Below are 25,409 nucleotides of genomic sequence, written 5' to 3'. Positions count from 1 at the left end.
ACAACCTTCAAGGTCATTTCCCAGAACCCCTTAGGAATCCTCCCCTAAAGGGGAGGTCCTTGTCCTGTTAACCAGGAAGAGGGGCCTCCTGACAGAGGGGAAGCTGAGAAGACAGAGGTCTGGATCCTCTGAGCTGGCAGCCTACTGCTCCAGCCCTACCAGCCATGCTCTTGGGGACTTTTCCTCAGTATTAAACTCATACTACCATGCTTCATGAGGATCTCCTGAGCAATAATAGGTGAGCTTAAATCTACACACTCAAGGCACAGATAACAGACACAGACCCACAGATACACACACTCATGCATGCACACACACAAGAAAGTGTTAATAAGCCATTTCCCAATGGATGGCAACTGGACATGTCACTGGTAAGGAATCCATTCTCTCCTTTTTTACCCATCCTTTTGCTTTTCTCCCTTCCATTTATCTCCTCCACTCAGTGAGGCTTAAAGGTATTAGGGAGAGCATCCAAAACATTTATTTGCACCATGGGTAGGTTCTCAAGCCTTACTCTTTACAGTGTTTCTCAGCACTTCGAGAAACAATGCACCAGCTCAAGTCAGAGAGCCCTTGGTTTGGAACCAAATGGAGTGAACTGAGACTAGTTCTGAATGTTTTTCAAATAAATATGCAAACCAATCTCCCAACTAGTTACACTAACCTCAAAGGGATAAAGAGTCCAAAGGCTTCTCTTTAGGGTATAAAAAATGTACTATTTGTCCAACAACGCATATTCTTTGCTTTGAATATCTCCAAATTTGGGACATGTACAATATACAGATGTTCATCCTTTAATGACTTTAAGATAACTTTGCATCTTTGGGGTTTTAATCATTTCTTTTAAAAGGTTTTGTAGAAACATTCGCATTTGGGGAAAGCACTAAAACCCAATGTCATTCTGCAACAGCAGTTTTCCGTCAAATGCTTTTTACTTTGAGTTGTAAAAACATTGACTGCACTCCAAGTGCCGCACAACAGTCCCCGGCACCATGAAAGGATTTGGACCCTCACTTATCATCATCTAACTTGTACCTTGCGCCCTTGACAGTAATATATTGTGAGCTAAACAGCCTTTCCCATCCAGACCCATACATATTAGAATAAAACAATTCAGAAGGTTTCTGAAAAACACGTGCTGGTGGATTGCTCATCTAAAATAAATCTTTTGGCTTTCCCCAGACAAATGCGGATTGTGTTCCAGACTCAATAATTTTGTCCAACACGGACACCTGGAATGACCCTGAGAGAGACTCCCCAAGTGACAAGGATGCAAAAGGCTCTGAATTTCATCACCGAAAAGCAAAACTCTGAGGCAAAAGAACTGGTTTTTGTTTCTCGTACTGCATCACACTGAGGTATTTGTGTTTTCCTCCCGAGAAAAAACAAATACACTTCAGAGAGACAAACCGATTAGAGTTGACCAAAGTAACCCAGAAGTCTCTCCTAGTCAGGGCTAACGTAATTTTCCTAATATCAAAGTTTATGTCAGTTTTAAAATTGAATTTGAGGTCCAAATTCTCATGGAGGTAACCACATTTCTTCAGCCAAGTAAGAACAGAGCCAACAGCATTTCTGGGATCTAAAATTGAGGTTCAGAACATTGAAAACACAGGCGCTGGTTTCAGTTTCCCAATACCACTGCAGAAAAGAGCACTGACCCTTGAGGTCTATGCAGTATGATGTGTGAAAGTTCAGGCTGCTAATGAAGGAAAACTAATGCAAACTTGATTCAGTTCGCTTTTATGACACAGGAATAGATGCAGTGGGTGTCTCCTGTACTCTCACATGCAGTGCTTAACAGGGAGACCGCGAGGCTGGATGTGGTATCAGTCTGTCTAGTCCCTCCCAACTGCTGGCATGTTCTGGACTGAATTTATGTGTTGAATGTGTAAAAAAAAAATCAAAGGATTTGAGGTGTGTCATTAGTTTGAAACCTTTTTAATGGATTTATTATCATCAGAAAATATAAGCTTTAGAGCCTTTGTGTTGTCAGAAGTGTCCTGCCTCACACGTTCTTACAGACCCTGTCGCTCCCTATTGAGCGGTGGAACCCATGTCTCTTCCCCTTCAAACTGTCTAAGCCCCTGACAAACAGGAAGTCCAAGGCGGGATACCACATGCCTTCTGAGGCTAAACTAGAAAGCACCATGCAGAGTCTTCTCCTCTCTCAGGATGCTCACCTGTGGAGCCCCACACCTTCAGGTCAGTAAGAAGTGCCAGGTGGCCACACTAGGAGACCACAGGGAGAGCCCCAATACTGCATGGAGAGAGGGAGGAGCCCAGTCAGCCCCCGCCAGCTGACTGCATTCACCCAAGGCACCTGCGAGGAGAAGCCCCCAGCCAAGTTATTCGTGGATTCCTGACCCACAGAAACCAGAAGCAATGATAAATTCTTTTTGTTGTTTTAAGCCACTAAGTTTTAGGGGAATAGGTTACAATATATTAGACAATAGAAAAAAACTTCTACCCTCTTCCTTCACTAAGGGACCTGTTCCATCAGGGGCCTTGCTGCGGACCTGCAGTGTGTTGCCCAGATTCCCCCTTTCTTTCTCTCTCCATCCAGGTCAGAATGACCAAGGAACTGGTTCTCCCAAGTGGGAGGAATGTTGGACGCGGAGGGTTCATAGCTGTGTCCCTTCTCAGACATCGCCCTCAGTGGGAAGTAAGCCCTTCCCTGAGGACAATCTGCATGCAATAGTGGCTGACGCAGAATACATATTAAGACCTGGTCTCCTTGCCTTGAATCAGGGAACACAGAAAGATCACCACAGCTCCAGAGCTCTTGGTGAGACAGGCTAAGGCCGTGGTTGCCACAGTATCAGCTCATCTTCTTCCTCTGCTCGGTCTTGCTTCCCTTACTCCCTTACAGGCAGAGTGTCTACCTCAATAGCCTACTGCACACACATCTCTGTTTCAAGGGCAGTTTCCAGTTAACCTGGACAGGCCTCAATCAAAGGTTAATTGCCTTTGGGAAAGAAAGGGAGACAGGCTCTAAGATACTGTTACAATTCACTGGTGTTCCCAGTAGACAGCAGTGTCCATTAAAGATACATTGCTTCTCACAACGACACGAGCAACATGTCTAATTAATTGATTTTTACTTGTAGTCCAAGCTGATTTCCCTGACAGTCTTTACGGCACCCTTTACTCCTTCTGACACTTGCTGGAAATGATCTAAGTTGCCTGACAAAAACTATTTTGGGCTTAGGAGGTTTTGACCTGATGCTTCAGAAGAGAGTGTGTCTAAAATAAAACCACTGTATCATGGATCCGCATTAGCAATGAAACACCAGAAATGAGACCACAACCTGTTCCTAAATCTAAGTCCTGGCTCTGCAGCAGACATTAAGTGGATATCTGCTTATTTTAAGACAAAAAAAAAAAAAGACTTTTTACAGCAAAGCTTCTGAGATATGAAGATGCCTACTTCCATTTTTCCTGAACGAATGATGTGTCATTGTCTTATTTGCTGTTTCATCTCTTATTCTAGCCACCAGTCATCTTCCAGACTTTTCTTCCCAAGGACTGTGAAAAGACAGACAGAGTTCAGAGGTCCTCTCTGGAGGCTGATGGGATGGGGACAATGCAGCGACTTAAAGCCCAGGGCGTTATTTTCCAAACCAGGTCCTATCTCTACTTTAGGCACTTCTTAGTGAACTCATGAAGACAGCTTCAGGCTTGTTTTCTCACTTGACTGCTCCATGTCTGCAAGCTCTTTCACGTCGTTATATGAACACAGTTGCCAACAGGAACTACTGATTTCTCAATTTTTTCCAAGCCCTCCAAGGCCATGACATCAGCACTAAACACAACGGGCACAGTGTCACACGGACTTGCTCTGCAGCACTCTACCAGCTTAGGAAGCAAAAGGAGGCACCATTCTTTTTAATATTCAAATTAAGTTATTCTATCCCCCACCCCACCTGTGGAGGAAAGTTTTTCTTTTTTCCCTGGGGTCTTCATGCCCAAAGAAGTGCTAAAATGCAGAGGTGTTTACTCAATCCAATGGGTCAGTTTTGATGACCAACTCTTTAGAAGAAAAAATGGAACATGCTCCTTGGTCAGAAATTAGTTCATTCAAACTGCTATAACAAAAATACCATAGACTATATGGCTTAAACAACAAACATTTATTTCTCACAGTACTGGAGGCTGGGAAGTCCAAGACCAAGGCCCTGGCCGATCTGGTGTCTAGTGAGGGCCCAGTTCCTAGTCCATAGATGGCCATCTTTTTTTTTTTATACTTTTTTAAATTATTTTATTGTTGTTCAATTACAGTTGTCTATATTTTCTCCCCCTCCCTCCCTCCCACCCCCTCCAAATCCACCTCCCTTCCTTGTTTCCACCCTCCCCCTTGGAACTGGGGAGCATCGTGCTAAGCGAAATAAGCCAGGCAGTGAGGGACAAACACCACAGGATCGCACCCCCAAATGGATCATGTAAAATACTTTTTATATTATTTTCCATGTCTCCGCCAAAAATCTATGCTAAAAGACTCAGGAATATTATACTTGGTAATGCTTCCAAACATTGAATGACTCCAAACTTTCAGTCTAATAAATGTCTGAAGTACATTATTTTCTTTTTTGCTTGAACAAGGCAAAAGAGTTTTCATTAATGGGGGTTACTGAATTATTTTAGAATTTTAGTCTACATTTAATATTCATTGGACCTCAAGTTAAATGTTCACATTGGTAAAATTATGGGCCATAGCTTCTTTTATTTTTCAAAAACAGTATTTTAACTATAGTAACCATGATGTACATTAGTTACAAATATAATTATATAATTTATAACACAAAAAAACACTTTGTATAAAAATACAGAATAAATAATAGATCCTTGATATAAAAACACTTTTGGAATGACTAAGTCCTTTTCTGTTATTTTTTCTCCATTTATTTGGTTATTCTTTAAGTACAGTTTTCTGTCTTTTACTCCCATCCCAGCCTACCCCCCTCCCAGTGCTCCCTACCTCCCTCCCATTTCCACCCCCCTTAGTTTTTGTCCATGTGTCCTTTATACTAGTTCCTGTGAATTCTTCCCCTTTTCCCCTGAAATTCACTTCCCTCTCCCCTCTGGCCCCTGTCCAGTTCTCTATTTCAGTGTCTTTGGTTATATCTTGCTTGCTTGTTTGTTTTGTTGTTTAGGTTCCTGTTAAAGGTGAGATCACATGGCATCTGTCCCTCACTGCCTGGCCTGCTCCACGTGGCACAATGCTCTCCAGTTCCATCCATGCTGTTGCAAAGGGTAGGAGCTCCTTCTTTCTTTCTGCTGCATAGAATTCCAATAGTTTTGGGGTCCATTCATTTACTGATGGGCACTTAGGTCGCTTCCAACTCTTGGCTATTGTAAGTTGTGTTGCTATGAACATTGTGGTGCATAGGTTGTTTTGGATTGGTGTTTCAGGGTTCTTAGGATATAATCCTAGCAGTGAAATTGCTGGGTCAAAAGGCATATTCATTTTTACTTTTCTTAAAAAATTTCATACTGTTTTCCATAGTGGCTGTACCAGTTTGCAATCCCACCAACAGTGAACTAGGGTCCCCTTTTCTCCACAACCTCTCCAACACTTGTTGTTTGTTGCTTTGTTTATGATGGCCATTCTGACTGGTGTAAAGTGGTATCTCGTTGTGGTTTTAATTTGTATCTCTCTGATTGCTAGTGATATTGAGCATCTTTTCATGTGTCCCTGGATCTTCTGTATGTCCTCCTTGGAGATGTATCTGTTCAAGTCCTTTGCCCACTTTTTAATTGGGTTGCTTGTCTTCTTAGAGTGGAGTCATGTAAGTTTTTTTGTATATTTTAAAGATTAAACCCTTGTCTGAGGTATCATTGGCAAATATGTTTTCCCATAGAGTTGGTTCTCTTTTTATTTTAATACTGTTTTCTTTAGCCATGCAAAAGCTTTTAATTTTGATGAGATCCCATTTGTTTATACTTTCCTTTATGTCCCTTGCTCTTGGGAACATATCAGTAAAAATGTTGCTATGTGAAATATCTGAGATTTTCCTGCCAATGTTCTCCTCTAGGACTTTAATGGTGTCATGGCTTGTATTTAAGTCTTTTATCCACGTTGAATATATTTTGGTGTATGGTGTAAGTTGATGCTCAAGTTTCATTTTTTTGCACGTAGCTGTCCAGTTCTCCTAACACCATTTGCTGAAGAGGCTATTTTTACTCCATTTTGTGTTACTGCCCCCTTTGTTGAGTATTATTAATTGCCTGTAGAGACTTGGGTTTATTTCCGGGCTCTCCGTTCTGTTCCATTGGTCTTTGTGCCTGTTTTTATGCCAGTACCAGGCTGTTTTGATTACAGTGGCCTTGTAATACAGTTTGATATCAGGTATTGTGATCTCTCCTACTTTGCTCTTCTTTCTCAAAATTGCAGCTGCTATTCAGGGTCATTTATGGTTCTATGTCAGTTTTTGAAGTGTTTGTTCTATGTCTGTGAAATATGCCATTGGTACTTTAATAGGTATTGCGTTGAATCTGTAAATTGCTTTGGGTAGTATGGACATTTTGATGATGTTAATTCTTCCAATCCATGAACACGGTATATGTTTCCATTTGTTTGTGTCTTCCTTGATTTCTTTCTTCAGTGTTGTGTAGTTTTCTGTATACAGGTCTTTTACCTTCTTGGTTAGGTTTATTCCCAGATATTTTATTTTTCTTTTTGCTATATCGAATGGGATTTTTTTCTTGATTTCTGCTTCTGCTGTTTCATTGTTAGTGTACAAAAATGCCTTTGATTTCTGGATATTGACTTTGTATCCACTGTTTTGCCAAATTCATTTATTAGGTTGAGCAGTTTTGGGGTGGAGCCTATAGGATTTTCCATGTACACTATCATGTCATCTGCCAACAGTGACAGTTTTGTTTCCTCCTTTCTGATTTGGATGCCTTTTATTTCCTTTTCTTGTCTGATTGCTGTGGCTAAAACTTCCAATACTATATTGAATAGAAGAGATGGAAGTGGACAACCTTGTCTTGTTCCTGATCTTAGTGGAAAAGATTTTAGTTTTTACCCATTGAGTATGATGTTGGCTGTGGGTCTCTCATAAATAGCCTTTATCATGTTGAGGAATGCTCCCTCTATTCCCACTGCGCTGAGTGTTTTTATCATAAATGGGTGTTGTACCTTATCAAAAGCTTTTTCTGCATCTATTGATATAATCATGTGATTTTTGTCTTTGCTTTTGTTTATGTGATGTATTACATTTACTGATTTGCAAATATTGAACCATCCTTGCACCCCTGGGATGAATCCCACTTGGTCATGGTGTATGATCTTATTGATATATTGTTGGATGCGATTTGCCAATATTTTGTTGAGGATTTTAGCATCTATGTTCATCAGCAATATTGGCCTGAAGTTTTCTTTCTTTGTTGTGTCTCTATCTGGTTTTGGAATTAGGATGATGCTGGCTTCATAAAAAGAGTTTGGGAGTCTTCCATCATTTTGGATTTTTTGGAATAGTCTGTGAAGGACAGGGGTTAGATCTTCCTTAAATGCTTTGCAGAATTCTCCTGTGAACCCATCTGGTCCAGGGCTTTTGTGTGATGGGAGTTTTTTGATTACTGCTTCAGTTGCTATTATTGGTCTGTTCAGGCTTTCTGCTTCTTCTTCACTGAGTTTTGGAAGATTACATTTGTCTAGAAATTTGTCTATTTCACCTAGGTTTTCAAATTTCTTGGCATACAGTTCTTCATAGTAGTTTCTTACAATCCTTTCTATTTCTGTGGTGTCAGTTGTAATTTCTCCTCTTTCATTTCTTATTGTGTTTATTTGGGTCCTCTCTCTTCTTTTCTTAATGAGCCTACTTAGAGGCTTGTCGATTTTGTTTATCTTTTCAAAAAACCAGCTCCTGGACTCATTGATCCTTAGAATTGTGCTTTTCATCTCTATATCGTTCAGTTCTGCTCTGATCTTGGTTATTTCCTTCCTTCCACTTGCTCTGGGCTGTCTTTGTTTTTGTTCCTCGAGTTCTTGTAGGTATAGGGGTAAGTTGTTTGTTTGAAATGTTTCTATCTTTTTTAGGTAGGCCTGTATTGCTATGAACTTCCCTCTCGGGACTGCCTTCACTGTGTCCCGTAAGTTTTGGGTTGTCCTAATTTCATTTTCATTTGTTTCCAGAAACTTTTTTATTTCTTCCCTGATTTTATTCTTGACCCATTCATTGTTTAATAGCATGCTATTCAATCTCCATGATTTGGGGTGTTTGGGGTGTTTTCCTTTGTGTTTTGTTTCCAGTTTCAGTCCCTTGTGGTCGGAGAAAATGCTTGGTATGATTTCAATGTTCTTGAATTTGTTGAGGTTTGTTTTGTGTCTTATCATGTGGTCTATCTTTGAAAATGTTTCATGTGCATTTGAAAAGAATGTGTATTTAGCTTCTGTGGGATTAAGGGCTCTCTATATATTAGTTAAGTCCATTTCATCTAGGGCATTGTTCAATGCCACAATATCTTTGTTGAATTTTTGTTTGGAAGATCTGTCCATTTTTGACAGTGGGGTGTTAAAATTTCCTACTATAATTGTGTTGCTGTCAGTATCTTTCTTGAAATCCTCTACAATTTTCTTTATATATTTTGGTGCTCCTATGTTGGGTGCATATATATTTATGATGTTAATGACTTCTTGGTGGATTCTTCCCTTGAGTATTATGAAGTGACCTTCTGGGTCTCTCTTTATGGCCCTTGTTTTTGAAGTCTATTGTGTCTGATAAGAGTATTGCTACCCTGGCTTTTTTTTTTCCTGGCCGTTTGCTTGGAAAATTTGTTTCCAGCCCTTCACTTTTAGTCTGTGTAGGTCTTTTGTCCTGAGGTGGGTCACTTGTAGGCAGCATATGTGTGGGTCATGCTTTCTTATCCATTCAGCTATTCTATGTCTTTTGGTTAGAGCATTTAATCCATTTGTGTTTAAGGTTATTATTGATAGGTACTTATTCATTGCCATTTTTGTACGTGTGTTCCTCTCTGTCTCTCTCTTTACCTTCCTTTCCTTAAAGCAGTCCTTTTAGCATCTCTTGCAGAGCTGGTTTGGTTGAGGTGCATCCTTTTAGACTTCTTTTGTCTTGGAAGCTCTTTATTTGGCCTTCATAGATGGCCATCTTTTTGCTGCATCCTTACATGGTAGAGATTTTGACAGACCTCCCAGGGTTATTTTTCATAAGAGCACTAATCCTATTTTATAATGGTGCCACCTTCAGCATCTAATCACCCTCCCCTCTCCAACTATCACATTGTGGATTAGAGTTCCAACATAAGAATTGAGCAGATACAAACATTCCGTCTACTGCAGTCAGCTGGAGTAGCAGGTGCTCTTCAGTTGTAGTGGTTGTTCTTGCCACTATGCAATGCAGTCCTTGCCTGCTGGAGAGACCACAGCGCACCTGCCGATGCTGACCTAATACAAGTTTCTCTCCATTCAGGAGAGCAGCATTGACACCTTGTTCGGCTTAGACAGCTCTCAACCCTACAGCTCCCTAGAGACACAGCTCTCTAACCTACATACAAACTCGGGCCCTATTCCAAAGTCACTCAAGATGCTAAAGTAGCTGGGCTAGAGGTGTCCAATCATCTAGCACATGTTCTTCTCAGAATTGCATTCCTCCACCCAACCACTTACTGCCATGGCTCAATTCATCCAGTATCCTTGGAAAATGAGTCCCTGGTTCTGCCTCACTAGTACCGTAGCCCAGGATCCACAAAATCAGTGGTGCTGCTGACATAGCCCAGCCCCCTCAAAGCCAAGGGAAGGATGGTCAGCACAACAGTGGGTCTCTCCTTCCTCCAGCTCCAGGGGCCAGCAAGTTCCTGCCTTAGCATGATTCTTAGCATTCTGACTGTCTCATCTCCATAGCCTGCTGTCAACAATCAAAATATAGATGCATGGTTCCAACACATGCAGGCTTGCTTGACTTCCCATTACATATATCAGCCACGGGTAACTAGAGTATTAAATAATATCATTATATAGTATTTCTCTGATTCCAGGCTCCACTGAGCCTGGGGGGGTGGGTATCTCATACTCCTACCCTCAAAATACAGCTTGATGCACCTGGGAATTTTCACAGGCTCCACGAAGCACTTGTTTCAGAATTCACACTTTTCACTTCTCATAGTACTCACAGCTATGACTGTGGCTCACCAGGGAACTCTCTCCTGTCATGGATGACCCCATTACTTTCAACTGTAACCCATCATCACTTACGGCTGAGAGTGCCTGCTAGAGACCTGGCACTGTGGGATCTGCTGCCCCCATGGGTCCTACCAGGCCAGGACACTTACATATGACCAGGCCACTGGCTGTTCCCAGCAAAGCTACATCAAGACAAAGTGCTGGGCACGCAAAGGGAGTTGTCTTCCATCCTTGCTGACTCTGGAGGCCTGGTTTACTGGACCCTCATCTCCAAGAGTTTAGCTTTTGCCTCATCTCACTTCAGCCCCTTTCTCAGACACAGGCCAATATCCCTGGGAGAGGGGACAATTACCCATCCACTCTGTGCTTCTTTGGAGCTCACTTTGTGCCACACAGGCAGCATGACTCACTTTGCTTTCAGGGTATCTTCTGGCCTAGCAAGACCCTGTTCTCACAGGGCAATGAGCCTGCAGGCCTGTCCACTGGTCCTCAAGACAAGTTCACACACGCCTGAACCCTGGGGCGAGCACAGCTCAGCCTGCCTCTGCAACTTCTGCTAGCAGCATGAGGCCACACTTGCTTTATGGATCAGGGATGACTAATGGCTGTGGGTGCAGAACTGGAGAGAGGTTGAGATCAGGAGGGAGTGCCAAGGCTTCTTCGGCAGGACTACATTATGACTAAAGTTCGACATGATGAGATGGAAGACCATTAGACTGTCCCCTGAAGAGAAGGAGGGAGGCTTAAGGGCTGCTGCTGAGTCATAATGTTTTTTTTCTCCCCAGTTTCATCCCTGAATATCCCTTTGATTACCCTGCAGGGCTGACATTTTCCCTCAGCAATGAATACTATTGCGTTTGCGGTGTGAAAGGAGAGATCGTCCGCGAGAGAAGATGTCTGTTTTATGACGGCCTCCTCCACAGTCGCAGGGATGTAGAGCACTGCAAGGTTCCGTGAGGGAGCACTATCTAACTTTCTGAAATCCATGAAAGGGAAGCTGTCAGCTCTATTCCTACGGAGTCCATTAAAGTTAAGTCCCCACAAACACTGCCAAGCACCAGCTCCAGATTAAGGGACGTGGGCATGCATTAACGACTTGAGCTCTTGTCACCAGCTGAGTACCTGGCAGATTTGTGAAAGTGGCTTGTGTGCTGATCCCACAGAAATGGGTATTAACTCACAAGGAAAGAAGGTAAAGAATTCAAGGACAATCTCAAGCATTTAAAATTTGTGACTTTTCATGCTTCTTTGTTCTTTCCATTTCTCTTTGCAAAGTTTTCATCTTTTTTTTTCACCCACGCATGCATTTCTTGAATTGCTGCAGTACCATCTTCTTGTAGGTGTGTGTCTGGGATGAATGACCACTTTGAAGTCTATCTGGTTGGAGTAACCATCTCTCTCAGCTCACCATACCTTCCCTTTCAGAGGCTGCAAAAATTCAGTGTGATTCAGTTGCAAAGCTCCTGGTTTAGAGCTGGACACAGAGGAGTACAGAGCAAGTCACTGGCCATAAGAGTGGGATGCCCACATTGGAAAAAAAGGTAGTTTTGCCATCGGTACAGTACCAGTCTAGTGGGACTACTTACGGGGGTCCCCTAACCCTAAGCATTTTCTATCAGGTCAACACAAATGTAAAAGTTCAGGGCCTGAGATTTCTTCTCTGCTTTCTCTTTCCCATATTCTTCTGTGAAAAGGTAATCTCAAGTCTAAGCAATTATCATTCGTTTCTACCTTATTAGAGATTCGTTTATTAGACTACTTTCCCAGATAAGTAAAGGAAACAGGGCACAGAGCAGGAAAGTTTAAGAATGTTGGGCTTCTGACCCTGGCTGAGTGGCTCAGTTGGTTGGAGCACCACCCGGAGCACCAACATGTAGGTTCCATCCCCAGTCAGGGCACAACATCCCTAGGTGGTGGTTTTGGTCCCCAGTTGGAGCATGTATGGGAGGAAAGTGATTGATGGGGTTTTTTTTTCTCTCTCTCTCTTTCCCTCCCTCCCTCCCCCTTTCTCTCTCTAAAATCAATTTAAAATATATATCCTTGGGTGAGGATTTAACATAAAATTTAAAAAAAGAATGCTGGGCTTTCATAGAGAGGTGTTAAGAATTAAAAGAAGAGGATCACAACTCAGTGAACTGGGAAGAAGGAACAAATGGAATATCTATTACGTACAATAACAACCCAATTCAGTGAGGATTTATTCTGCACACCCCCCCCCAAGCAAGCACATATTATTTTTGGAATTTTAAACATGAGAAAACTGAAGTTAGAGAAGTTTGTCCCACTGCTGGCTGTGGAGCCCAGATTCCCAGTCAGGACGGCCTGATCCCTTTGCTATGCCACCTCCCTGCAGTCTGACCCACCACTGCCTCGTTTTGGCCGGGAGGCCACAGCTGGTAGAGGCCCCACTGCCCCGTCTTCTCGGGAGGGATGGTTGCAGAGCTCCCTCTATGGAGGCCTGGAGCTATCCCTGCTTTTTTTTCCTTCTTCTTTTCTGTTTTGCAGGGGTCAGCACATCTGGAGTGCAATGGATAAGCCTTGCCCTGGGAAAACCACCTTCGTGATCATGGTATCTCCCCTGCCAGGTCAGTGTGTGTCCCCACTTTTTAACCTGCTTGTTGAGAGAGGCTGAGAGTCTAGTTGGTTATGGCCTAAGTCAGATGCCCTGTGATAATAATTAAAGGTAACTAGCACAGTAATACATTACTGAGGATCTGCACTGCCCCAGCCACTGTGCCAAGCACTTTGCAGACAGTGTCAGTGAGAATGCAAGTTCAGCAAACACCAGCATTGGTCACACATTTGACCTTTGGAACCAAAGCACCACACAGTCTCAGCGTGTGCTCAGGTCACAGAAGTAGCTTATTAACTGATCTAGAGACTGATTTCATTTCATTCTTCTCTGTCTATTGAAATCCCTCACCTGTTCTCTTCTGACCCTAAAATGAAATCTTAGGGATGACTTTGGTTTCTAGTAATGCTTAGATAATAAAAGTTCTCTGGTCACCTTCAAATTTTGTTGAGTCCAGTCCAGCTGAAAATTACAGAATTCAGTCTGTTCTATTAGAGTAACAGAACTCCAAATTCACTTGAACTTAAAACTTCTCTCCCTGTCACCCCCCTTGGATCTGTTCCACCCTGGAATTCTGTTCTGAGGAAGGGGAGGAGCGACCATGGCCTCTTTCCTCCCCTCATCTCCTCTCCCCACCGGTTTGCTTCTGACCGCTCTGTGACTCGGCCCAGGGGTAGGGTTCAGAGAGAAAGGGCACAGAGGTAAATCGGTGTCAGCACACTTTGGGTTTGGGGAATTGTCTGAGGGTGACTTTTATTATCGTGCAGCATGTTGGCTGATTCCTGAGAACCCAGCTGTGGCCTCTGGCCACAGAGCCCTTGAACTGAGGCAATGCCTCATTTCTGGCTGGCCATTATCCCTCCAGACTCTCCTCACAAACAGGCTTGCTCTCTCCCCACATCTGATTCGTGGAAAACAACCACTCTTGCCTGCCATCTCGTTCCCTCCCAGGGAGACACCCTCTCCCTTTGCTCTGCGAACTCCTATCTGATCTGGCTACAGCATCCAGCCTGGGGATGGGGTGCCTGGCACAAGGCTAAATGGCCTCTGTGGTTCCTTAAGATCCTCTCGCTTGCCTTAAGCACTAACACTCTCCGCCCGCCTCTAGTTAGACCTGGAGTAACAGAGAAAGAGAGAACAGAAATAGCACAGCACTCCAAACTGCCTGCAAAGAAAACATCTATGACCCCAGAGCTTCAGCTCTCTCCTTAGCGTGCCTCACAGCTGGGAAACAGCAGCTTTGACACCTCATGTTTTATTCTCAGGTTGGAGGCTCAGAGAAGCTTTTGAAGTTCTGTTACACTCCAGCAAGGGTCCACTTGGACATTCTCATGCTTTTCTTCCAACACTGACACCTTCTGAGAAATGGTGGGCTTTGCAACAGTCAGAACTCTGTGTGAACGGTCAAGCTCTTGAGTAATCAACAGTGTGCTGCTCTGGCTTTCACATCTTACAACTGGGCACAAACCCCCACTTCCCAGGGGATGGTTGGGCCACATGGATTTTTCTACCTCTTCTAACCCATGTAACTTTTCTACATTTTTTACAGTCACCCCATTACCCTCAGTGGTTTCTAGAATGTTATTGCAGTAACACTGAAAATAATTTTTATAATCATTTAAAAGATAATTTTAAAATGTCTTCAAGAATCTTAGGATCTCCATTAAGTGTGCTTTATAAAACAAAAAACAAACAAACAAAAAATTCCCTGTTCTGGTCTAGCCTTCTTCTCTAATCTTTCAGTATGACTACCTAAGGCTTTTAATTTTCTCTCTTCACTGATAAGGAGAGGCTCATATAATCTGGGGGAAATTTTCTCTGAGAATTGGCATGGAGATAATATCTTCAGCCAAATGTATTTTCCCTGTTATTATCAATACTAAATACAAATTGATTCATCTCATAGTGTCTCCTCAAGTAATCCCAGGCTAAAGAATAGCAATTGAATTATAGCTTGAACTCTCCATATGCAATACCAATATATTTAGCTAAATTTGAAACAACAGCAACAACGATGCTTTGCATGTCGGCAGTTGCTCACCAGCTCTTCTCGTTCATTTTCAATGATCGATATCAGCCAGAGTCAGTGTCGTTAATGTGCACAGTGACTCTTTTGTTTTACTGTGTAAGCACAATAATATCATTAAACACGACGTGTGGGTTAGGCAAGACAGAAAGCCCGAGCCACGGATACTGTGGCCAAACGCTCCTTTCAGAAGAGGATGGGATCTTGACCAGAATCCTGTCTAAGGCAAATTAGCTGTCTCCCGCACTTCCACCTGGGTGGATCTCAGAGCAGTTGTCAGGGTTCCAGAGGCCGCCTTTGTGACTGGGAAGCTGTCCATTGGGCGGCGAGCTCCTCCAGCCCAGAGACTGGCTGCTACATAAGTTTCTTTTTTAAAGGCCCAGCATAATGAGCTGCCTACTATAACCTTGCCTCTACACGATGCTCATTTACCTCATGTCATTAATGTGTCTCACCTCACCTCTGCGGCACTGCTGAAGACATCACAGGCGTTTTCTTTGGAGGCAGTTTGGAGTGTGGCAGCGCTCACGTGCTCAGACGCACGTCACCTTCACAGGACTGGGACTTCTCACCACAGCCGCCTGGCACCTGTGTTTTCTCTTCAGAACCTCCCTCTACCCCTCTATCACCTTCCTCCTACCAAAGAATTCAACAGTGTTTAAATGACCCTGTTTATTTGTTATTGCTCTGCTTGCTTACCTGCTTCCCCCACTGATGTTTAAATCCCAACAGGACGGGGACCTTGACCTAGTTGTGGCTGCTTGTCTGAGACCTAGAATGACATCTGGCACATGGTAGATACACAACAGAAAAAGTTCCAACCGCTGAGGATCCTTGAACAAATTACTCCTCTGCTCTAGGCCTTGGTTTTTATCCGAGAATCATGGAGCTACCCTACATAATTTAAAGTTTCTTCTAACTGTAAAAGAGCACTTCTCCTTAAAATATTTACATCCTTATATAATTTCCCTTTTTCCTAAATTCACATTATTGGTGAAAATAGGAAGGGGCTATCTCCTTACTGGTCACCATTACTGACTTTCAATTATAATATGTCCTTAACCTAATCTCCCTGGTACCTGAGAATAATTTTCATGTATAATTGAATCCTTCCTTCCCGTTAGTTGGTCCTTGTTACTTAACTATTCTATCATAAGCTGCTGAAATCCTTTTTGTAGAATTCCATGACCAACCTTACAGGTCATTTCAATGGGAGAAGGGAAGGGCTAACGTCTGTACTGAAGGGAATCCCCAGAAAAGCCACAAAGATAACTGCAGGACAGACAGAGGGAAAGCAGAGGCATGAACGGGAGCAGATCCAGGCTCGAGGCACAGTAGGAGACAAAGATATGCCTGCAGATGCCTGAAAACCCCAAGAAAGATTCACAGATGTTATCAAAAGGGAGGCCACATCCAGCCATCTTAAACTCTTACAACACTGACACAGGGACCTGACGTCGTGATACTTTGTGTTTGATCATGTTAACCACTAAGAGAACATGAGGCTTGGGAATTCATCATTTCAGCCCTCGAATAACATTCAGAAGTTTCTGAAATCTTGTGCATAAAATTATAATCATATGAAACAAGGTGGCCTCGCTCAACACACAGGGCCCTCAGGCCTGGAGCAAGCCTTCCATCCTGTAAATCAGTGCATCTGAACCCTTGCTTCCAAGTGGCAGAAAACATGAAAAAAGGAGCCAACTAATTTGAAGTCAGTCTTTAGGCACCTACCTGAACTCAGAATCAGTTTATTTACTAGCAGTAATCAGCTTTTTAGTTTCCAGAGATCACTTTGCCTGGAGTTAATCTGTAGATAATCTGGATGAAGGTGTTCCAGCCTTAACTATATGGGGTGACCTGCCCCTCCATTTGCATGGCAAGTATAGTATGAAAACATAGTTATTCACCATCTTCTACTCTCTTCAGCTTTCTAAGTAAAATTCATTAGGGGAGCTGCTCAATTTTCTGCCCTTTTTCTCATAGATAGGGTAGTAAGTAAATTGGAAAAAAAAAAAACCTTGGAGATACTACATTTATTTACAAGGGAGGGAGGGAGGGAGGGAGGGAGGGAAGGAAGAAGGAAGGAAGGAGGAAAAGAAAAAAAAAAGTTTAAGCCTTCTGACAAGGAAAACTTCCAGAAGCAGCAGGGAGAGGAGGAAGCAAGGCTGAGAATCAAGACCAATGATGTGAAAGCCAACAGGTCCTGGAGAGGGATAGCGACTGTTGGGAGAAATTAGGAGGAGCAACTGCTGAGCAGTGTTGGGCTTCACAGGGCTGAATGAATGAAGAGGTTCCAAGGCAGTTCAGTTCTGGGTTGCATGATGCAGCCCCCCTTCAGACAACTTCACAATAGACTCACATTGTTTTAAGACTTGTGGCAAGCAGAAGTATTTCCTTTATATATATTATTGACTTGGACTAAACCTTAAAGCAGGAATTGATGGCCACATTTGGGCAGCATGAGAAAGGGTCACATAATGAGATGGTGGCATTGGAGGCTGTACCCTGGAGAATGAAAAGTCACTGAAATGGCCCATCAGGAACAAGACTGATGAGTGCCCACATGACCTCCACGTGCCCTTTTCCTGCTCCTCTCCCTTCTGTTGGATGTCATGGCTCCCACTGGGCATCAGTGCCATGACCACTGAGCATGGCCATGTCTGCTGACATCCCCACCACCTCACACAGGCCCCCCCCAATCTTGTTTGCAGGAGGAAGTATTCCCAACATGTACAGCCATTTCTGACATTGAGGCTGATTTGTTTTCTCCCATGGATTTTTCTATATTTTCTAAATATGCTATGGAAACAAATAATATATTTAGTCCATTGACATACACACATTATTTTTTTTAAAGCAAGCAGACCATCTTCCTAATTATATTAGTGATTCAATGGGTTGAGTCAATTACAATTCCACATACAATCAATGTCTATGGATGTTACCAAAAAAAAATCAGTGATTTTGACATTGGTAATTTGAAAGTTAGCCCTCTTATAAGCATGAAGAGTCTTTAACAGTCTCTCCCTCCTCTGTAATAGGAGAATTCTGCTTTCTCCTACAGCTTCCTTCCTCATGGTCCCTTTTCATGCTGTAGCCAAACGATCTATGTCAAACAGCACATGCTTTGGCCATGTCCAGAAACCTAAAATGTTTCCCTATTATCAGTTGAATTAGAAACATTCTCCTCTGCTAGGTTTTCAGGGTTTTCTATACCCCAGTACCTCACTTCTCAGATCTCACCAACCACAGCCACCACCCTCCACCCATTCCTACCCCCAGCCTTGAGTACACCTAGGCTACCTCCACTTCTGCTAGTCTGACTCCTCATCTCCTACCTTCTCTCCACTGCCCACATCCACAAGGCCCTTTAAGGTCCAGCTCAGGTGTCCCATTCTCCCATGTATCCTTCCTGTTGGCAATATTCCATGCCATGCTGGTAGCTTCAGTCTTCAACTTCCTTTGAATAAATATTTGTAGTAATTGTAATTTTGTTTTGTTTTGGTTTTTGGAGTCTGATTTCCTACTTAGTTGTCTTGCACAATTTAGCCCTTTAGTATATCAGTGTATTATGATAATACTACACTATGAGCTGCCATTCTGATGGGTGAACCTACCACGGTAGGTCCTCCCACTAGAGGGCCTCACAGAGCACCTTTTGGCAAGGAAGCTCACCTGTTCGAAGGTCAGTCCATAGTCCTCAGAGATCCATCAGAGGTTCCTATTTTAGTTGCCTTGGAAGGCGTCTTTTACTAAGACTATAAAAAGATGAGCAAAAAAAAGAAATAATTTTTACTTTATGAGCTATGGAATAAATCATATTGCTAAGCATTTAATGATGCATTTAAATTATAAAACAAATGGACCAAAAGTTTGTTCTCTGACATGTTTATGGATATCATCCATAGCCACAAAAAATGTTCAGTGGTCACATAAATTCAGTAAATACTGGGGGGAGTGAACTGCTTATTTTACTCAAGTGTTTCTTGTATCATTTGCACTGGGGAGCTCCCTGAGTGGATAAATGTTTGCTGTGTTTCTACAACTGAGTTGATCACAAGACCATTTTTCTATGGAGCTCATTCTGGTTCCTTTCCAAATCCTCCTTCATCAGGATCTTGCTTGAGACTTTCACAAGGGAAGGCTAAAGGGAATGTTTACTTTCTGTTCCTGACTTCCTCCGTGTTTTGTTTCCTGGTCTTACCCTGGGCAGGCCAGGTCTTCTGTTTTTCTTGGAAGGTCTGCCTTTGTTTTGTTTTTGTTCTCTGCACGTCTCACACTTTTTATGTTCAGTGTTAAACCACGTCACAAACCTCAGGTAAGTCTAAGCCTCTTTCTGCATTTGCTCGGTTTGAATTCCAATTCAGAGGCAGCCTGTGTACTGAGACTCTGGAGTCCCATAGCCTGGATTTCCATGAGAGCTGTACCACTTACCAGCTGGGTAAACTGGGGCATTTCCTAAACTCTCAGTGCCTTCTCTATACAATAGGAACAATAATGGGACACACTTCCTAAGACTTTGTGCTCATACAGAACCTGGCCTCCAGTGCATGCTATTAGTATTAATTCACAGCGCAGCCATCAATGCTCCTAGTTCTCTCACTCACAGCTATTGCTGTTATCATTAGTGGTTGTACAGTTCCACGTAGATCCTAAAGCACCAGGAAGTCTGACTCAGGATTTTTGAGTGCTGCGTGCTGTATTGGCCTGAGAAAAATCTGTCTGCGCTTCGCTGGGAGAAAGAAAAAAGAGACATAGCGAGAATGAATCAACCACTGTTGTCGAGAAGAGAACAGCTTCTGGGCTGAGGTTACCTCCAAGAATTATTCCCCATTAATTACTCCACATCAAGGATCAGCAAATGTTTTCTGTCAAAGGCCTGATAGGAAATATTTCAAGCTTTGTATGATAGAAGGTCTTTGTGGTAACTACTCAACTCTGCTGCAGTCATGTGGAAGCAGTCTTAAGCAATGTGTAAACACATGGGCACGGCTATGTTCCAGTACAACTTGACTTACAAAATCAGAAACCTGGCTGAATTTCACCCATAGACCTTGTTCTGTGACCTCTAGTCTCCTACAATCAACCCTGGATTTCCCAGCCCAGTGATTTGAAGAGAGGCTCCAGGGTGGCTCTGAGAGCCAAACGTGGTGAGAGAAGCCAGTCCAAGGAAAAAGCCAACGAACTTTGGAAAATAGAGACCACAGGGGACAAAACAGTCCTGGTGATGCTGTAAACTTCTGAATGAACGTTGCCAAAGCCTGCCCTACTTCAGGATTTTATGGTTTTATAAGCCAGTAAATTCCCATTATCATTTAAGCCAAGTTCAGTCATGTGCAAACCAAAATCTTTTCCTGATACAGCATAATTATAGCTACATTAAATACATCAATGAACACTTTCTGCCGCATGCTGTTGGTGTTCAATTTGTGTTTTATATTTAGTTAAAACTCTTGCTGACTTACTCAGAAAAGGAAATTTAATAACCAAAGCCCATTTTGAAATGAATTCTGAGCCATTCATCTAAAATTTTGTAGGATACTTTTGTCATTCTAAAGTGCTTGGGGACATTATCTTTCAAGTATCTATTATTCCTATTTTATTTATACAGCTCTCTAGTATCATGATTATATTGCTTTTCAGTCTTTTGTTATTTTACATAATGAAAACCACAAATTCACCCATCAGTCTATAATCCCTCAAAGTTCTCATTCTAGTTGAGACTCTTTTAATTTGTATTTTTAAGTATTTTATATTGATTTTCCTGTTACAGTTCTCTCAATTTTTCTCCCTTTATTCCCCTCCCACCTTGCCCCCCCCAACTCTCCACCATCCCCCCTCCCTTAGTTCATGTCCATGGGTTGTACATATAAGTTCTTTGAGTCCTCTGCTTCCTATACCATTTTTGACCTCTCCCCATCTATTTTATGCCTACCAGTTATGCTGCTTCTTCCTTGTACCTTTCCCCCCCATTCCTCCCTTCTCCCTCCCCACTGAACTCCCTCTGTGTGATGTCCATTTCTCTGATTCTGTTCCTGTTCTGGTTGTTTGCTTAGTTTTTATTGACATTGTTTTTTTTTCTTTTAGGTTCATTTGTTGATAGTTGTTTGTTCATTATTATTTTACTGTTCATATTTTTTATCTTCTTTTTCTTAGATAAGTCCCTTTAACATTTCATATAATAAGGGTTTGGTGATGATGAACTCCTTTAACTTGACCTTATCTAGGAAGCACTTTATCTGCCCCTCCATTCTAAATGAAAGCTTTGCTGGATAGAGTAATCTTGGATGTAGGTCCTTGCCTTTCATGATTTCAAATACTTCTTTCCAGCCCCTTCTTGCCTATAAGGTTTCTTTTGATAAATCAGTTGATAGTCTTATAGGGACTCCTTTGTAGGTAACAGTACCCTTATCTCTTGCTGCTTTTAGGATTTTCTCTTTGTCTTTAACCTTGGATAACTTGATGATGATGTGCCTTGGTGTGTTCTTCTTTGGGTCCAACTTCTTTGGGACTCTCTGGCCTTCCTGGACTTCCTGGATGTCTATTTCCTTTGCCAGATTGGGGAAGTTTTCATTCATTATTTGTTCAGATAAGTTTTCAATGTCTTGCTGCTGCTGTTCTTCTCCTTCTGGCACCCCTATAATTCGTATATTGGAATGTTTCATGTTGTCCCAGAGAATCTTTAGCCTCCCTTCATTTTTTTGGATTCTTGTTTCTTTGTTCTGATCCAGTTGGATGCTTATTTCTTCCTTTTGTTCCAAATTGTTACTTTGAATCCTGGTTTCCTTCTTGTCACTGTTAGTTTCCTGAATATTTTGCTTTATTTCACTTTTGTTATCTTTCATTTGTTCTTTCATTTTTCGACCAAGCTCAATCAGTTCTGTGAGCATTTTGATTACCAGGGCTTTAAATAGTCCATCAGATAGGTTGGCAATCCTTTCATCGCTTAGTTCTGTTTCTGAGGTTTTGCTCTGTTCTTTCATTTGGGCCATATTTCTTTGTCTTGGTGTCCCTGATAGGTTGTAAGGGGCGGGGCCTTAGGCATTCACCCAGGCGGGGCAACCCTCTTTGCTGCACTGCCTGTGGGGGCGGGGCCAGAGATGGAGCAATGCAGCTCACCTGCTCATCTCTGGCACACTTTCCAACAGACTCTGCAGTCAGAATGGAAGTATCTCTCACCGTGAGGACCCCAGCCATAGCCCACAGTCAGCTCTGAGTCTCAGCTTCCCCTTTAAGTCAGTCCCTCCTGAGCAGCTCCCCAGAGCTTGGCAGTCAGCCCCACCCCTCGGCCAACTTGCCTCAGTTTTTCTGAGTCGGCCTGTGCAGTCTGCCTTACCAGTCTGGTTGTTCTGGGTGATTTTTTTCTTAATTCCTTGGTTGTCAGAGTTCCATGCATTTTGACTTTCTGGCATTTTTGGGTTGTTTATTGATTTTAGATTGGTCATTATTGTCCTTTTAGTTGTGCAAGGAAGTGAGGGGTCTCTACCTACGCCTCTATCTTGTCCAGAACTCAAGAAAGATTCTTAAGTAGAAACAGGAGAAGCGTTTGCACTGCCTTCGTAAATCAACTTCCTGTAAGATTTCTTCAGTGCCTCAAGTCAGCCCCGAACATAAAGCTCCAGGACACTGTGGCCACCATTCTCTCTTGTCCAGGGCAGACAGCATGGTGCAGGGCACTCAGGCAGTGTCTGGGAATGTTGTCCAAGTCCTCCTGGAAGCTCCGAATCTTCAACACAAGAAATGGTAAAGGCCTTACCCTTAGTACTTACCCCAAACAGAGCCTGTGCCTGTGAGGTCTCATAGCGTATGACAGGAACTCAACCCAACAGACAGGGTTCCTCCTCACACTCACAGACACTCCCCGACACGCCCTGTGCACGTGGAATCCCACTGACTTTGTGTTACCCCTGGAGACTTTATGAGAGAACAGTCTTCACCTCGCACATCCATTCCCACACTGGCCGGACACCAGCACTCATCAGATCCCAGCTCCCACATGGATGATCACATTGTGCCATGAGTCAATTTTCGATGCTGCTACAACAAGTTGTCATTGATTTAGTAGCCTAAAATGACACAGATATTTTATCTTACTGTCTTGTAAAGCAGATGTCTGATGAGGGTCTCACTGTCCTAACATCAAGATGTCAGCAGGGCTGCATTCTTCTGGAGTCTCTATGGAAGCATTTCCTTATCTTTTAGAGCTTCTAGAAGATGCCCACAGTTTGTGGTTCATGGGTCCTTTCCTTCTCCAAATCCAGCAATGGGAAATTGAGTCATTCTCACATTGAGTCACTCCCACTTACTTTCTGCCTCCCTCTTCCACTTTTGAAGACCCTTATAGATGATATTGGCCCACCCAGAGACTCCAGGATGGTCTCCCCATCTCAAGGTCAGCAACCCCGAGGTGGCAACCTTGATGAGTAGCAACCTTAATTTCATATGTACTCTCAACTTTCCTTTGCAATGTTACCTAAACACATTCATAAATTTCAGGGATTAGACCATGGACATCTCTGGGGGCCATTATTTTGCCTATCACAAGGAATATAGATAAGGAAAAATAAGCAAATAAAATATAATTGAATGACAGATAATGATACAAGCAATGGAGAAAAGTAAAGCAGGAGAATGCAGCAGGTATGCCAGATGTATATTTTTTTATATAGGTTGATCAGAGAGGGTCTTATGAGTAGGGGACATCTTAGTAAAGATCTCTAAGAGGTAAATGAAGCTAGCCATACAGCCATCTTTGGGGAAGATTTCCAGGCAAAGGGAATACTAAATGTCAAGACCCAGATGTAGGAACATGCTAGGAGTGGCAGAGAGCCAGGAAGGAAAACTGTGCAGTGAGGTGGGGAGGGAATGAGAGCAGATGACACGGTCAGAGAGGTAACAGTGAGCATCACCTCCAACTTTGTAAGGAGGGGTTTGTTTCTTCAGTATTTTCAGAAACATTTAAAAATATTTTTATGTGTTTAAGATTTTACTTATTTATTTATAAAGAGGGGAAGGGAGGTAGAGAGGGAGAAAAACAGAATGTGTGGTTGCCTCGTGAGCACTCCCTACTGGAGACCTGACCCGCCACTCAAGCATGTGCCCCAACTGGGAATTGAACCAGCAACCCTTTGCTTTACAGGCTGGCACTCAATCCACTGAGCCACACCAGCCAAATAGAAGTAATTTAGATGTATAGAAGAATTGCAGAGACAATCCAGAAAGTTCCCATACTTTTCACCCAGCTTCCCCTAATGTTCACATGTTATATAACCAAAGGCACATTTATCAAAACTAAGTAATTAACACTGGTACCGAACTATTTAGCAAACTATGGACTTCCTTCTTTTTCACCAGTTTTCCCACTCATGTCCTTTCTGTCTTAGGATCCCAAGCAGGATTCCATGTTGGGACTCTGTCATCGTGCATCCTTGGTCTCCTCCAATCTGTGACAGTTTCTTATCCTTGCCTTGCTTTCCATGACCTTGACGCTTTCAAAGACTACTGGTCAGGGATTTGAAAAACGTCCCTTCATTGGGGCTTGTCTGATGTTTCCTCATTATTTAGACTGGAGTTATGGGTTTTGGGAAGAAGTCCACAGAGGTGAAGTGCCCGTCTCAGCCCACCACATCACAGGGTACATTACATTACAGGTTTGCTCCCGGTGGTGCTAACTTGATCACAAACACTGGGCTTCTCCACTGTGAAGTTACTGGTTCCTCCTTTCCACACCGTCTTCAATAGAGATGAACCTGCAATCAAGGGGAGGAGAAGTAGGTTCCACCTCCTGGATGAGGAATATTGAAGAATTTGTGGACCTATGTTAAAGCCACCACAGTAATTAATGAGTGTTTGGGAGGAGACACTGTGAAGCTATGCAAATACCCCGCTTCTCCTGAGAGTTTTGTCCACACGAGATGAGCACCCACCACTGGATCATGGCAGCGGCAAGTGGTGTTTCCATGGCGGTTTCCCATTTCCTCCTCTGTTTCATATCCGAATTGTTCTGTAAGGCAGGTTTGTCCCTTCTCCCCTACTTATTTGTTCCTTTTATTTATCTGAGTACGGACCCACGGCTAAATATTTTGTTCTTGGGATTGTAATTCAATTCTACCTTCGTTTCGTTTCTCCAGTCATTCTGGGCTGGGACAGGAGGAGCTTTTCCAGGGTGGCTCCTGCACCATTTGACATGCCCCGCTTTTCATCACTTTTTTATTTCATTCCATTTTCTTTTAGCCTACCCTCATTTCCTGGCATGAGGAAGTGCTCCAGGCTCATCCTGTATTTTCCCTGTCCCAGCCCTAGAATCGGACATTTCTCTCAGGAGCCCTGGTTCCTTTCATGGTATTAAGACACCAAGATTTGGGTGCAGAGGTGTCATGGGAGAGATTTGGGCAGGGAGAGATAGGCTCTGACTTATAGTTTTTAAAGGATAAATTGTATGGTTGGGTTGAAAATACCTACATGGTGGGGGGGTTGTTGCAATAGTCCAGACTCCTTGACAGTCATCTCGGAAATGAGTAGAGTGAAGTATTTCAATCGCCATGGAGTAAGCCGGGTGCCCTTTGGTGAACCCCTGCACAAACCATAGTCATCCCTCACTCCTCAAACTTGTCCTGGGCCCTGCTGTGTCCGGGCGCTGTGGCTCCTGCTGCTGACGCAGCACC

The 25,409-nt window shown here is 42.9% G+C and overlaps 1 protein-coding gene and 1 long non-coding RNA gene across 5 annotated transcripts in view; one reads left to right on the top strand and one right to left on the bottom strand.

Annotated features, from left to right (window-relative positions):
- Positions 1–15,349, bottom strand: part of CTXN3 (cortexin 3) — a 66,328-nt gene extending 50,979 nt beyond the window's left edge. For 2 of the 4 annotated variants that reach the window (XM_053665295.1, XM_053665297.1), the window contains exon 1: positions 15,203–15,349. The gene's annotated coding sequence lies outside the window, so the exon portion shown is untranslated. Of the gene's footprint in view, positions 1–15,174 lie in introns of all 4 variants that reach the window. The other 2 variants (XM_053665293.1, XM_053665292.1) reach the window with 2 other exon arrangements.
- The window catches only part of LOC119043965 (uncharacterized), a 73,671-nt gene continuing 59,881 nt past the window's right edge, over positions 11,620–25,409 (top strand). The window contains exons 1-2 of the long non-coding RNA XR_005081525.2: positions 11,620–11,685; positions 12,650–12,729. This is a non-coding gene — a long non-coding RNA (uncharacterized LOC119043965). The remainder of the gene's footprint in view (positions 11,686–12,649; positions 12,730–25,409) is intronic.

Source organism: Artibeus jamaicensis, unplaced genomic scaffold (assembly GCF_021234435.1).
Source record: "Artibeus jamaicensis isolate MK-2021 breed Jamaican fruit bat unplaced genomic scaffold, CSHL_Jam_final contig_402, whole genome shotgun sequence".
NCBI lineage: Eukaryota > Metazoa > Chordata > Mammalia > Chiroptera > Phyllostomidae > Artibeus > Artibeus jamaicensis.
This window is presented reverse-complemented; position numbering and strand designations above follow the sequence as displayed.